A 16684-nucleotide genomic window follows, 5' to 3' on the forward strand; every position below is an offset into this window, starting at 1 on the left:
AGAAACAAATAAGTTTTCAGTAATTGCTAAGTATGAAACAACTATATCGTGATAATCTGTGTGCCTGCAGCACTCATGTAAAGAATGTCGTCTGCGTGGTGTCACCTGTAAACGACGTTTTTCGCTGCGGTTCTAATTGCACGCGGGGAGAATAAAAATAGTTGGCGATAGAGAGAAAGAGCAAGGGAAAAAGGAAAAAAAGACAATCGAAATTCGATTGAAATCCCCTGAGCGATGGTGACCGAACAAGAACGAGAAAATAAAATAAGCAACGAACAACAATCGTTGGCCAAGGATAGCCGCGGCCGTCCGCGAAACACGTGCACGGGCTAGTTTTCGTTATTACGTCCTGCGGTCGGCGACGACAACGACAATAGGGGGTGTAGATCCGAGAGGAATACGTCGTACGCCGACGGCGGTCCGAATTTTTCGCCGCACAAAACCAGTTTGGGAAAAATGCGGTATTGTGTTGTTCGAGGGTATTTTTTTTTTTTTACTCATTTTTTCAAACCGTCGTAACGGTCGTCTCGTGCTTGGAATGCCGACGAACGTTGCGCCGTTGTCCCACAGGTGGCGGTGCGTGCGGCTCCGACTGTACCGTGTCGACGGCCGCCGCCGCAGCCGAACGTCGTGCCCCGCGCGTCAACCGAACACCGGTGGAATGGTATGACGGGCGGGTGGTGACGGCGGAGGCACACACGGGCGCGCACGCACACGCACATGCACTGGTGTACGCTCACGCACGCACGCACAAGCATCGGCCGGCGGTCGGACGCAATCACGAGGAGAGAATGACTGCCAGCAGCCACGGCGGTGGGATGGGACCGGCGAGCAGTAGAGAAGGGGGCGAAGAAGAGCGAGACGGAGGGTGAGAGAGAGGAAAAAATGAGCCCGACCGACACAATCGTCGTATTCAATAACACGGGGCTCCGTCGCCGTACATATATGCGAGCGGCCAGTGATCATCAGGAATTCCGTCCGTTCGTCCGGTCCCGTCTCCGTCGCCGTTTTCTTTCCCTTCCCCCGACCCTTCCCCCTGTGTGTGTGTGTGTGTGTACACGCGCGTGTCCCCCCGGGTCGCGTTGTCCTCGCGAACGCGACAAACAAACCCGAAAACGATCGGAACTATATCGCGTGATCGTAATCGCGTCCGTGTTTCAAGTGTTCATCATCATCCGTCCGGGACACGTCGTTGCGGTGCGCGCTCGCTGACGACCGGAGATCATGTGCTGCTGAACCGTGGTGCCGAGCATTAATAACAACCGCAGTTCTTCGGGCCCACGAACCATGTTCCGCGATGGTTCCGCGGCGTACCAGTGTCAGTTTCGGCTTTCCGGCGCACGTCTACGCGGCACCACCGCGGCGGTAGTAAACACAACAACGTTTACGCGCAGAGCACATCAAAGGCCCGTTTGAAAAAGTAGGTGAGTGTTCGTCAAAGGCTTTCGGATCCCGCTTTGATGTGGTGGTGCGCGTCTCGCCGTTTAACTCGACACCCTTCCATCGCCACCCTTCCGCCACCGCCCCATCACCACCCCACACCCTGCCCACCGCCGGTCTTGTTTATAATATTAAAATCCCTTTGAAGTCTCCCCAAAGCCCTTTTCATATATTTATATATTTATAGGTATATATAATGCACAACGTATTTATTCTATTTGTTCACAATGAATATCATATACAAATGTCGGTCCCCTTTACGACCTGTTCTTCCGTGATAATTAATCCGATTTAAATGGGTTTCAATAATATAGGTAACTTACCCCCTGTCGATATACTTGTGTGTGTACAAACATGTGGCTACTTTAAAGTCCGTTCAACTAATTTGTCAATCATTTGCCCGGTCATTTGGTAATTCTATCATTGTGTAGATCATACTGTTTTCCCGACAGAGTCAAACAGAACATTTTACAATTTACTGTCTTTGATCTTGCACTAGTGCTTTGTGTTTCACATATTCTTTTTAAATTACGATGTTACTGACTTAGTTTGTTGAGTAGTCTACAAACTGTTTACAAACTAGAATCTAATACACAAAGTATTTCGTACAATATATAAGAACTAGTGATTCATAAAAAAATTTCATTAAGTTTTATAACTTTTAAGCTTCTTATGGCACTTTACTATTTGCAAACGACACTAGCACTTTGTTCTTATTCTTTCACATGCTTATTTCAAAATAATATTACCTTAGTTTTAGTTTATATAATTTATTTATTTATTATATAATTTAAATATTATCGGATGTCTAAAATATCGTTATCAACCATATTTTACAAAATATTTTATTAGTTTCATGTGAACGCTCAAAACAAATTAAAACGATTGGCACCTATGTCTAAATAACTTATTTTTATAGTTGTCGGTATTATATTGAGGTGTACTTTTATTAAAGTACTGTTTTTATCTAGATATTTGATAATAATTGTTAATAATGATTTAGTTAATTATATAAAATTGTATTTTTAATATTTTTATAAATCATTAATGTTAAATATGATCAGGTCATTTAAATTATTCCTTGAGTTAAATGCATTATATAATTTTAAAAACTTTAGTATTGAATTAAATCACAAGCATAATTCTAGGTGTAATTATTTATTTGAAAAGGCCAGTATGTTTTATAAATATTTTATTATAACTGTACTTATATTATGAGAATTGTTATATATTTCATTATTTTTGTTCATTAGTGTTTTGAATTTATTTTTATAATTGTATTCATGGTAATTGGCCAATGATCTATCGAAGTATTTTCTTATGGTTTATGGAACAATATACTCTCGAATATACTAAATAACTTTAATAACATGAAATAAATTGAAATTTAATACTAGTTTTTAAATTATACTTACTTATTATAATATATCAGTTTTTGATTGAGTTTTAATAGGCTTGAATTTTACTCGTTGTTTAGGTATATTTTAAAATTATACGAGTAAACTATTTACAGAGTTATTAACCTAATTGAAACATATTTTTTTTTTAAAAAAAGTTGTTCATGTTATTAAGAATCAAATATATTTATGTCTGTTTGCATGCATAAAATTGCAAATTTACTTTTTATATAACATTCACTATAGGGTAAGTAGAAAAATGTGCATAAATTACTGTTAAAATCAATTGACTCATAATACAATTTAAGATTATAATAATTTATACTTTTGATTTATGTAGGGATATGTTATATGAGTTTTTGTTGAATAAAAAAATCAGGATTTTAAATGACTTAGGTTCTATCTAATTCAAATTAGATACATATATATTTAAAATTATAAATCATTCCTTAATCCCAATGTAAAATTTAAAAATATTTTCATAACTGTTTTACTTTTATAGAACTCAGACTTGAGTCTCTATTACTAGAATAAAAAAGATTAAGTGTGTCATGTTTATACGCCTTGTAAATAACTACTTAAACTGCATTTTTAATAAATTAATATATAAATATTTTTAAGACAGTTGAATTCTTCAAGTTTCTGGCTCTATCTATTAAACGTACAAAATAGTAGGTTATCTTGTTTATATATTTACCACTCAATAAACTCACAAATAAACTGATTTTGTGATAATATATAAAATTCTAATGAGATTCTTAAATTTGATGTTAAGCTTACTTAAAAAATTTATTTTTAATTTTTTTGACTAGAAATTTGTGAACATTTTATACTTATCAATTTTTATAGTATTATTTAATCAGGTGTTGGTAGAATTTGTTTGTTTTTTATTTTTTTGTATTGATAAAGGATTTAGCTGACTAACAACTAATTAACCACTTTAAAAATATGGATAATTTAGGATCTTAAATTTAATTTATGACAAATTTGTTATTGTTGCTGATATTGTTATAAATAGATGAAAATATATCTGATTTTATAACTACTAATTTATAACTCCTATTTTATCTCCTATCGAATATTTATGTATGTATAATTTTTTTTCTTACTTTAAATGTTGAATATTGACCATTTATTTTTGTATCTATAGTAACATCTAATCAGTCATCTAGTTAAAATTATTTATTAGTTTGAATATGTTCTAATTGAAGATTTTTATAATACATTTATTATACTGATGATAGTCATGACATAAATAGTGAACTTAAAGTTATATTTTATTTTATTTCTGTAAAAAAACTATAACAATAGCTCTAAATGGTATAACTAATGACATTATGAAGGTTATCACATAAATGGGGTATTTATTTTATTTAAAACTAAGAAATACATTTTTTTAAACAGTATCATTTTTATATTTCTTCATGTAATAATTGAATAGATACCTATGCAATAAATTTAAAATATATTTTCACACATTGTACATTTGAAAAATGAATATTCATTTTCTAAACATATTTTAATTCTTTCAATTTTTATATCAATTACATTTAGAAACTTTAAAAGTTTAAAAATAATTAAGTTGTTACACAAAGTCAAAAGAAATTAGTAAACGTTTATTGTCATATTTTAGGAAACCCTGTTAAAAATGATGACTGAACCCTACAAAAGAAACACACAGCAGTAGTCTACAAAACTGTTGTGTTGATTCTATAGAAGGTAGAAAACCTGAAAGGCAACAGTGTGTAAAACGTGATTGGTCACATGATTTGATTTCAAAGAAAGAAAAAAGAATCGTCTCTCCAAATTTATCAAACCTTGTTTTGCCTTTGATCTGGGGCTACTTCACATCAAAAGAAACTTTTCCTCTTGAACATTTCCACAGCCACACGTTTTTTTATTATTAATTATACATTGTAAAACCTAAAAAATAAAGGTATGAAAAATATTAATAACTTTGTTGTCAAAGGTCTTTTGTCGAGTTATTTATTAAAAAAGTTTAAGTGGTTACTTTTTGTGAATTTTCGATATTTTATTGTATAGTCACCTGTTTTTGTGATGTCTAGAAACCTCTTCATTTCCCCTCTTTTATTCTAGCTTACGTGTTGGTCGATTTAAAAGTCTTTGGCCTTCATGACATCAAAGGAAAGTGATAAACTTTAAAGGCTTCATAAACTTTTGTTCAGAAATTGATAGATATGAGTATATGACGTAATAAGGTAAAATACTTCGTTTTATGTTTATCTTTAGAAATCTTGTCCATTCTTATTTTGTACATTTTTATTTTATTTTATTTTTTTTGCGAAAAATAATGAAGTTGAATTGGTTTTAGTTTTATAAAAGAAAAAATTGGCCCTAGTTCAAAGGTTTTTTTGCTTAATATTTGAAAGGTTCCCCTCAAATACACAATTTGGCAGTTTTGCAACAACTAAGTTGCATGTTTTTTTTATATTTTATTTTGAGTGTTTACAATTAATTTTTATAAACATGGTGATATCAAGATTTAAAAAGGTATTATGATAATTGTTAAAACTATTATCAGTAATTGCATTAGAATTTTGGTTTCGTCTAGTTTTGTATTTCGCTAGTTTTTTATACGTAATCGAAGCAAAAATTATTACAAATATATTTAATAATACGGGATGTCGTTTCTCACGATACTGTTCATATTATTAACTTAGTAAAATATACAATTTGTTCTTTATTTACCAAAGGTTTTTATTAAGAACAGTTTAGTGAGTTGGGACAAAAGTTGAAAGACAAATTAATTTCCGAAAGTTTTTCATACAATATCGCCGTAGAAAAAATCAAATAGTGTAGTAAAACAATAGTTTTGTCAAGTTGAGTTTTAACCATCCATACTAAATTAGTACTACTTTTTTACTATAATATAGTATAATATACGAAGATCTAATGATATTATCATTAGATCTTCGTATATTGTTCATCTGTCTTCACGTTTCAGGGTAATGTTTTCGTGTGCTAACAAAATTGTTACAATTAAAATCTTTAATGAAAAACTAAGTGAGCCAGTTTTTGAAACGTACGCTTGTTTTGAATACCGCACACGCTTTTATGAACGTTGAAGTAAATATGATAATGACACTCGTCGTTTTAATCAATTGCAATACGTGCATGTGGTTACGATGTTTTTAAATATTATGAATTTCCCTTCGTCCATATTGTACGTATTTTCGGCCCACCTCTATTCCACCGTGCGCCGCCTGTGCTTTTATTTGAATACACTTGCTCTGTATACAAAAAGAAATTGCATTGAACGTACAACCCCTACGCGTGTGTCGGTCGTCGACGATCATCATTTTGGACCGTATCGTTTTCGTCTTCGAGTAAAATTCGCCGAGGAGCGCGTCATATAAATGTCTAAGGAATGCTGAAAGCATGTACGTGTGTCCGCGCGCGGAAGCGACGAGTGAACAAAAAACAAATTTTTTTATGGTGTTCGCGTACAGCGAGTCGCGACCGAATCAACGACATCGGCGATGATATCGTCCGGCCACCAGGGGGATGATACGCAATAATATTATGCCGTGTTCGGAATGGATGGTACGACTATCCGAGAACGAACAACATTTAAATGTGTAAAAGTGTACGCGAAAACCGTTTGTGCCCCAAACACAACGCCCTTCACCTCGACGGACGCCCACGCCATAATAATAATATTACGAACAGGTATATATATATATACTGTACGCGATGTGTTTCACAACGTGTACAATATGTACGTACGGTTGGTTACGACTATACGATTTATTTATTTACGTTTTTTTTTTCCTTCTCCTTTCTTCTTTCCCCTCCCCCTGTCCTCTGAGACGGAAAATTTGAGATGCACTGTGTGTGTGTGTGTGTGTGTGTGTGTGTGTGTGTGTGTGTGTGTGTGTGTGTGTGTGTTATGCGCCGTTCGAACATGTGGCATCTCTACTGGTGGCCGTTTGCGCGCAGTGATTTTATGTCGTGTCGTCTCACTCTCCCGGGCGGCCGCGTGCTTATATACATTATACGCCGTACACGCTCCGGTCGTTCGCTCACTCTCTCTCTCACTCAGTCTCCGTCTCTTTCTCTCGACCGCTCCGTTCTACCGGCCGCCGCTACCTCCGCTCTCCCCTTGGGCCATTGTGCGGCGATCGCTTTGATCTGTGACCGACACGTATTCCCCCGCGGGCCACCGCCCCGTCGTCCGTGTGATTCTTTCTCGCTTTAATAAGTCCCGATACACACCAAACGCGCGCAGTCGTCGTCGTCATTATCCCGTAATTACAGAGGACCCGTCGCGATGTGTACGAACGGCCGCCGCCGACGACGACCTCTCTTCTCGGCCACTGCTTGCGCCGACCGTGTTGCGGTGCGTGTCTATATCGGCCCGCCGTACCCACACACGTCTTCCCGTGTCGGTCGTTGCGCGCCACACGTTCACGCGTATAATTACCCCTTTTTAAAAATCGTTTTTAAATATCTCCGCGCCGCCGCGTGCACTCGAGACGCCGATAGTGGGACGACGGTGGACGCACTTATCCTCCTCCTCCTTCTACCCCTCATCCACCGACCCCGGAGATCTGCACGGGTTCAGCCGTAAGGTTCGACTAAGTCCCTGATAATATACAACACCCCGCGGTTCGCGTGCAGGGCGTGTAATGCTGTTGTTGTTTGGACCACGTCACTACTACCTGTGCATAGGCATGCGCTAATAATGTCACCTGTTCTATTGTTTCTATTCCCTTTCCGACGGAGCCGGACCGCTCACCGCTGCAGCGAGGACAACGTCATTGTCTTTAGACGCGCTAGCAGTGGTGGTGAATACCGTTCACTCGGCCGTCGCTACCGCTGCCCACGAGTTTCCTGGGCGAAAAGGACGTTCAAGCAGCGGCCCCTACCGAAGAACGAACGTATCCTGTACGTGTACACACCGCGAGCCTAAAATGTGAGCCGCGCCTAATGTTCAAATTACCGACCGTGACTAGTTTTTTTTTTTTTATTCACAGTTTTTTACTTGTATATTTTTTCCACCTTCGTACAAATGGTATTCCAACGACGGTGCAAACAAAACAATATTATTCTTGTAAAACTCGCTGACCACGTGTGAAATGTCTCATGGCTACTAAAACAGTCCGTGTGTGGTGCTGTGTACAAAAAGGTCCCTTTGATGTAGAATTTCGTTATAAAGATAATATATTTTTTCCGGCTTCTTTTTTATTTGTTTTCAATAGAGATTGTTTGTTGTTTACATTTTACGTTCAATTGATGTTTATTGCAGTAGCGTTGTATTCATGATTTAGTTTAGACGTTAGATTTTTGTTCAAATAAATTATAAATATCAGTAAATAAGGTTGTCATTGAATTTTATATTTCTTATATATATCTTAAATTACTTTGGTTCGAAAAAATTAGGTACAGATAGGCGATTTATTATTTCATAATCTATAAAACCGTGTTTTATTATTTTTCATTTAGATTTTTGTACTTAACTATCATATATTTAGCCAAGAAGAATCATTATTACTTTTTCTTTTAATCGTATCAATGTATTTCGATTATAATTAATAACCTTTTTACTGCGTATTACATATTGCTGTTTTCGTAACTGGTTTCAGTCTATGCTGTATACAATTTCTGGTATACAATACCTATCATCGGCGAAATCAGTGCACCGAATATTTATTTTCTTCATTTATACGTTGTAATCAATTTTCTATTATCAAATTAATGGTATTACGTGACCACAACACCGTCTTCCGTAAACTAATATTGGATATGCATATATTTATGTCATATATTTTATGATTAGCCAATGGTCTGAACAATTGGCATTGCAATATATAGGTTAAAGTCAATTACAAGGTTTGTTTTAAACTCATGCTTTCTGGATACACACATTACAAACGAGATTATTTTTCAAAATAAACCAATTTTTATAAAGTATTACCAATTTTAATACGCATTTTACTATTATTAAATAATCGTTATTATTCTCAAATGTTCTACTAAAATTTATTTTTATAATTTTTTAGGTTTGTAACAATTAGAGTAGATTTTTTAAAAATATTTTACCGATTTAGAGTGTTATTTAGAGTTTATTTAATAATGATAATTTTATAACTATTTGCAATTTAAATATAATACTAATATTTTATTAATAACCGATAATATATAATGTTTTTGCATGAGTTTGAAATACGGATAAAATATATAATGTAATAATTACATAAGGCATAGTCGAAATGAACAAATCGATTAAAATGTATAATTGATTTATACTATTCTAAGTTTCTGTTGGATTGTTTTATATTAATAATAAAATCGATTTTTATTTTAATATTTGATAATAGTTATGAATTTTATAATTGTTGATTCCAAATAATAATGACTATTGAGTACAAACAATTATGTTATCATTATACAAAAAAAATCAACAGTTCTTTATGAATCGTTGTATATTTACAATACTATTATACATATAGTTGGATTTTAGATCATACATATATGTATCATTCGATGTGTATATATATATATATATATATATATAATTATAATATGTAGAAACATAGATTTTATCAGCTGAATAAGAAATTGAAAGAAAGTGAAGGAAGGGATAGTTTTTACAGTTAGAATAATTTTATCCGTTCAAAGCGGCAAAGAGTGACTGAAGGAAAGAGTCGCCATCGGCCAGACAGAGCACACAGAATAAAACGCACGCAGTAAACCCCAGGTATAGAAATGTTGTTTGTGAAGCAAGGTTGGGTGGGACCGTATCTAACGCACATAATACCTGGTGCGCATTCTTGTCAGATTATTATTGCGAGAGGAGAAAAATGGGGAAAAAAAACTACACACAGATACATTAAATGAAAGAGAAATAGCCGCCACCGACAAAACTGGTCTTTCCATGTTGTCCATAGCGAAAACAATTTAAACGCCGATTACCATCTACCTATATACTTGTCGGCATCCCTGTATCGTTTGTCCATTCTTTATCGGAAATTATGTCCAGCCAACGGACGGTTTTAAATGTCATTAGGAATGTTTGGAATGGTTAATATGTATAAGTTTGATAAATCGTCACAAAGTTATGTACAGTTGAAGTGGTATTTAGGTAAAATATTTTTAAATTGATACATGTATATTGGATATTATATACATATTCGATCAGAATCCATAGTTTGAATATTTCATAGTATTATATTTATCGTTTAATCTTTTACTGGATCACAATTATAAGTAAATATATTGTTTAAAATTGAATCATTGCGGATACAGTGCATTACACAAAATAATTTTGTGCGATTAAATATAATTAGAAAATTAGTCGTAGCATTCTTTTGCGATAACTGAATAGTATACATACATAGAACATAAATGTTATTTCGATATGTTTTAGTGTTCAAGTTCCACCTTTGTGATATGCCTAAAAGTTGTCATAGTTCAAAAGAAATTTTGTGACCCAGTCTGAAATGATATCTGTATTTTACTGCTATGACCTATATGTTTGAGAATAAATACTTAGTGTGTAAAGAAAAAAAGTTTAGTATATAATACAAAACTCGGGTAATGATTTCTATCATATTCTGTATATTACTGAAAATTTGATATTTGTCAAATTTCAATTTTGATATAAACAATGAAGTTATTTTCATTTATATAATTTATCGTATGTAGGTATACAGCGTTAAAAAATAAAATGAATCTTCAAACACAAAAACAAGTCCCTTTGACATTCGAACTCCCTTTGACTCCTATGCTTCTTTTTTCCTCTTTACACCTCCGGAGTTGACATTTCGTTTTCATTAAACTCTGTCGCGTTTTCGTTTTCGAGTTTTTATTAATCTTTAACACGACGCGTTTCTGCAGTTCTTCCTAGTATACAGCGTGGCTGTCAAAGGATGGCAAGTCCTTTTTGATCCTTTTGTGTAATATTTAATCTAGGACACGCCAAGGCTTTATATTATTTAATATCGTTGTTTTCTGATTCGTAAAACAACTCTTCAGCTTTTGTGCATAGAGTCTGAGGAGCATCAATTTCAGTCATGACATAGCTGCGCCGGGGGGTGGAGAGAACTTAAAGTGCGAAAGAAAAAGACCCTTTGTCGCAGTCCTTACCGATGACTTTCAGCATTCTGTCTCGCCCGCTCATGTCGACTACACGGGTTTTCCCTCCCTTCGTGGATATTAAATAAATACGATTTTGTTGCGTTTGTTTTGTTTACGCATTATGACAATGTTAGAAGTTTATAAATTATGCTCTATCACACTACGTGTTTTTCGTGGTATGTATTATAGTTTTTAATTAATTTTTTTTTCCGGAAATTTAAATACATTTTTCATTTTAAATTGTATTTTTTAGTGGTTGTACAGTAGCATTTTTTTTTATTGTTTAAATCAACATGAATTTAGTTTTAAACAATTATACATTTAGCAAAAAATATCTTATATAACTACGAGTATATCTTTTTAATTCTATATTAAGTATGTTATTTTAATCTAAATTTGTTATATTTTTATTAAAATATAAGTGTTAAAGTAAAATATCTACAAATATGTCTTTAAGTCCATGTATATACTTTAATACCGAAAAAAATTATTTTTTTTTTTTTACTATTTTTGAATTTTCGTCTGAAAAAACTATCTTAGATAAGTTAATTTTATTGTTATGAAAACTTCAAATTTTTAAATCATTATTCTTATATTTATTATTATTTTCATACTTCTCTTAAATTAATTAGTCAGTCGATATCCGTATTATTTGTTGAGGTATTTGTATTGTATGAGTTGCGGGCGTCAGTGGCCAGTAACTCAACAGAAGTATCTTTATTTTTGATAGTAATATAACACCAATAACTAAATTGGGATCAAAAATTCGGCATTGATAGTTATTATACTTTTATCGTTTTTGAAGGTAAATTTTATCCAATTTATTCTTATTATTTCATGCAATTTGTTGTTAGTGATAAAAAATAATTCAAATACCTTTATAACTATTAGTAACAACATATTTTCTAATTTATCAATAACTGGTTATACTATAATTTATAATTAGAACGTCTATTATAATAAATTATTTATTACATTTTCAGATTTTTTTAGGTATATAAAATTAAAACTCGAATAACTAAATACTATTCAGCCGAAAATATTGTAAATTTGGATATGAAATTATAATAATATATTCTATGATATCATAGATAAATAAGTGGTTGAATATTTTTCCATGAATATAGGGTTATTAAAAATTGCAAAAAGTTAATCTAAATCCATTTTTTTAAATAATTTGTGCCCACCGTTCTAATTTCATTTTAGTATTTATTTTTATTTTGTAATTTTTTAAATGTGTGAAGTATAGGTTTTAGTAAAATAATTTTACACACAGTATGAATATTAATTTTTTATTGCTAGCACGTCATGAATTATTCCTAATTTAGTTATAAAATATTTTAACCAAGCATTTAAAATGTATCATACATTTTGAAGTATTTTTGTCAGGTTTTTTTTCAATAGTTTAATACTTTTATTAAACTAATTTTAAGTTATATAGATTACGAAATTTAAAACTGTTAAATCTTATAGATTACATATTTTTTTATTATATGTATGAGCATAAATGTATAAAAAATTTGAGTTTAATAAATAACAATTAATTAACTGAATTGGGGTTACTGAACCGAATTATTTTATATCATTTTTCATGCGTAATAATTGTACAATCGAATTGTTTACGTAAAATTACCGTATGTACTTGCTAACAATAAAGGTTATGAATATTAAAATACTTGTACTTTTTAACTATCAAGTTATTTAGTTGAAAAAATATTTGCCTAACATCTCGGATAAAATTTTATTATATTAAAATTATTTTACATTAAAAAAAATATATATATATATATCTAAATTATTATTTATGAGATCTTTAAAGCTTAAAATTGTAAACAAATTATATTTCCGTCATGTACATGACGGATTATGAATATTATAAATCCTTTCAGGAATATTTATATCATGTTGTGCTTTATTCACATTTATTGCAAATTTATCCTTTACTAACTACTATAAAAATACCTACCAATATACTATCTCACAAATCTTTAAATTATAACCTTAACATTTGTATGATCTGTTTATAACATATATATGGTTTATTAAATTTATTACTTCTGCGTTTTACGCATGTTTACACACAATGCTTCAATATTTTTGTATAGAATATTTTAAATTGTCTACTTACAAATTAGAAAAGTTCGGATGAATTAATTTAATTATAATTAAATCGGGAATTAAATGTAATATATAGAAATACCATTATTATTTTATACAGTGTTTCAACATGATATGACAAATTAAATAACTTTTGTTCTGTTAAATATTATTTTTTTATTTTTTTTTTTAATAAATAATTTCTTAATATTTTGTTATATTAAAAATTAGAGTAGTTATTATTTTTTTACATAAAATTATAAATAATATTTTTATTTTACCGTTGAAAAAGTTAAAAAAAAAACTATCTTGTAAATCTGATTTTTGAAAATGTTCGATATCCATTGATTTTTTAAAAAAATCAAGTTTGTGAATATTTTAATACATTTGATTACAGAAAACCAATAGATTAATCTTTAAAAGACTATTTGTGCTAAACATTTACAAAATGACTATTTTGATATATTTTCAAGCAGTGAAATAAAATGTAATTTTTTTTAATTTCAAGTAAACAAAAATATTTTAACTCATATAAAAAGTGCTGTTTTAACATTTAAAAAAAAATTACTGAGTAGAATAATAATTATTGTATTTGTTAAATCATGTTGAAGTATCTGTATATAAATCCTAATATTATTTTAAGAATAATTTTATTTTTGTTTTCTTCCTAGATTTTTTTATATTTTATTTATTTTACCTTTATAATCGTATTTACGTAATGCTCTTGCAAAAGATAATGGTTAATCATTTTTATTTCGCTGTTTTTTTTCTTTTTACCTTATTTGCTCACACATTCTTTTCTGAAACGGGTTTGAGTTTTAAGTACCAATCTATTCCGCTCCGATGTTGAGTGGGGTGAGGTAGACTGTACCCTGCGGAGGAACAGTCTTCTTCCGCTAGAACGTTGTTTGTGTCATTGGCATCCCGTCTCAGGACTCGATTAAGTAGTCTGTTCGCTATATAAATACATGGTCTCACTTATACACGAGCAAGCAAACTCACACATACTTTAACGTAGTAAAAAAAAAATATATATATATATAAATATACGATTTATTTCCTATATTTTTTCTTTCTAATCAGATCCGGCCATTCCTGTAAAAAAAGTAAAAAAAAAAAAAGAACGATCAAGTGCCCTCACATTGCAGACAGTCTCTTTCACCGACAAAGCGAGCTTTGTGTTTGTACCGCCATTATCTTGGACGACTAATCGAACCGAAGAAGTCGGAATACAATCTATACCGTGGTATTTTTATTTTTCCCCTCCATTTGTACGCCTCTATAGGTCTTTCTGGGATTGCCCTCTATCTTGTCAGTGACACATTTGTAATTGTGTTGGTGTATCTTGACCTGGTCTCCGAGAACAAAAAGACAACAGAACAGAGGCACTTACATTCATACGCAGATAGAATAGTGACTGATGTACGTTTATACATATATATATATATATATATATATATAATTATATATAATAGAATATTATGTGCATCTCTAGTTGAGTAATGGAAATAAGAATATTGAAATTGTGTTTCGTCGGTGCGATGATCGAGCGTGTACAATGAATTCTACCGGTCTTGTCACCGGATCTGTTGATGACTGATGAAACGTTTTGAGTTGTTGGGAGAAGCTCTTCCCAATTTAAACATTTTGTCAATGGTGTTACAACATCGAACGTTGAACTCATTCATACAGTATATAATATTCTAAATAATTCATTTTTATGGAAATGAACACTGTTAGTTTTTCTTAAAAATGAACAGTAACATTAAAGTACTACTCTTATATTTAATATTATTTGTTGACTAAAATCGAAGTACCTATTTATTTTTAATATCGACTTTATGTAGTACAATCTTGCGATTTATTTTATTGAATGCCGTACATATTTTTTTCCTAATAAATAATTAAAGGTAAACTATGAAAGTAAATATTTAAGCTTATAAATAAGTTCCTAGTTTTTTTAAAATTATATGATATAAATATTTTAAAAATAAAAATTCAACTTGTTTATTGAAAACAATTTAACGAGATAAATCTAAAGTTTTTCATTTTTCATCCTTTGTTGGTTGATATTAAAATATATCAATACTTGAATAGTATTATACATTGCACTTGCAAACAATATAAAGTTTTTTATCATTTTATGTTAAATATATTGTAATTTAAACCATTAAATAATTAATTACTTTCTATACTTACTAAGTAGCATTTTTATTTTATGAATTTATTTTCATCAAACGCATACAATTGATTTTAAATGTTTTTAAAAAATAACTAAAAATTATTTTAATTTAATTCGTTTTTAGAAACTAAATAAAAATAATTGTTAGTATTAGTATAAAATCTCTTAGAAAACATAACTAAATTAATATTACTCCGGGTATTATTCTTTGTATTATTTGGATTTAATTACAATACAGTTTATCTTTATATTTAAATTGTATTGTATTTAGATTTTTTTAGTATCATCCAAAATATTATGAGTAGATGCATGGATATAATATATATAAGTATAAATATTTGTTCAATTTCAAAACATTACATTAAAACTTGGTTTGCACGTTTTAGGGCAGGTTCAAAAGGGAAAAACTCCAATAACTTATCGTATATAATATAAAAAAATGCCTTGTGGCCAACAGACTGTGCTTATTGGTATTATAAAACTGTGTATGTGCATATAAGATGAAAATATAAATAAATCAAAATATACAATCCTACATACTTTTTGGAGTGAAATACGCATTAAAAAAAAAAAAAAAAAATAGAACAATTTTGTTGGATCGGAGTTGAGTAGACGAAGGGAAAAATTAAATTTCCGAAACCATACGCGAGATTCAAACTGAATGATTCGATTTCGTTTGCAGCCTATTGCGGTTTTCAATGCAATATTCGCTTTGCTCCGACTTGCTTTTTTTCTTTATCTTTCTTTAGTGCCAATTGCAGGAACATTGGCTGGGGGATTGAATAGAAGTGCATTTTCCAGTACATGGACATCACACGAGTAGATACTTTGTCGCTTATGTATTTTATTCACCGCCAATGAAATTATATTTCATGCTTGATAAGAAAAAAAGTATAATATTATACTATATATAAAGCAATTGCATTGTGTGTTATCGGATAATAGATATAAAATGTATTAGATCAAGACGAAATTAAATTTTCCTAGTTTCATACAAATCCTTACGTCTTTTATTGGGTCGAGTATCAATGAACAAAATATTTGGATGGGATTATGCTAAGTTTAAAATACCTGTGTGGTTAGCATTCTGAAGTCTTTGTATCTTTTTTTTTATGATTTAACTAAAGTAATTTTATGGTTTTACTTAAATAATTTGTAATAATTTAATATTACATAATTGGGGTAATTTAAGTATATAATACTATTGCATAAGTTCAAATATCTTTTACTTGTATAAATAACGTTATTTATACGTATTTGTATGTATGTCCAAATAAAACTATTAAATCTCCTGTAATATATTCGGATTATTTGATCTATTTAAATATAGGAAAACGATAACTCTATTATCATTATTATAAATACTTACTATATTATTATGATCGATATAACGTGAAATAATATATTTTGATATCATTATTGTAACGTATTGTATTTTTCTTTTGGAACAGTACGGTATGAGTGAATG

Source organism: Sipha flava, unplaced genomic scaffold (genome assembly GCF_003268045.1).
Source record: "Sipha flava isolate LNK unplaced genomic scaffold, YSA_version1 320_pilon_pilon, whole genome shotgun sequence".
Taxonomy (NCBI): Eukaryota; Metazoa; Arthropoda; class Insecta; order Hemiptera; family Aphididae; genus Sipha; species Sipha flava.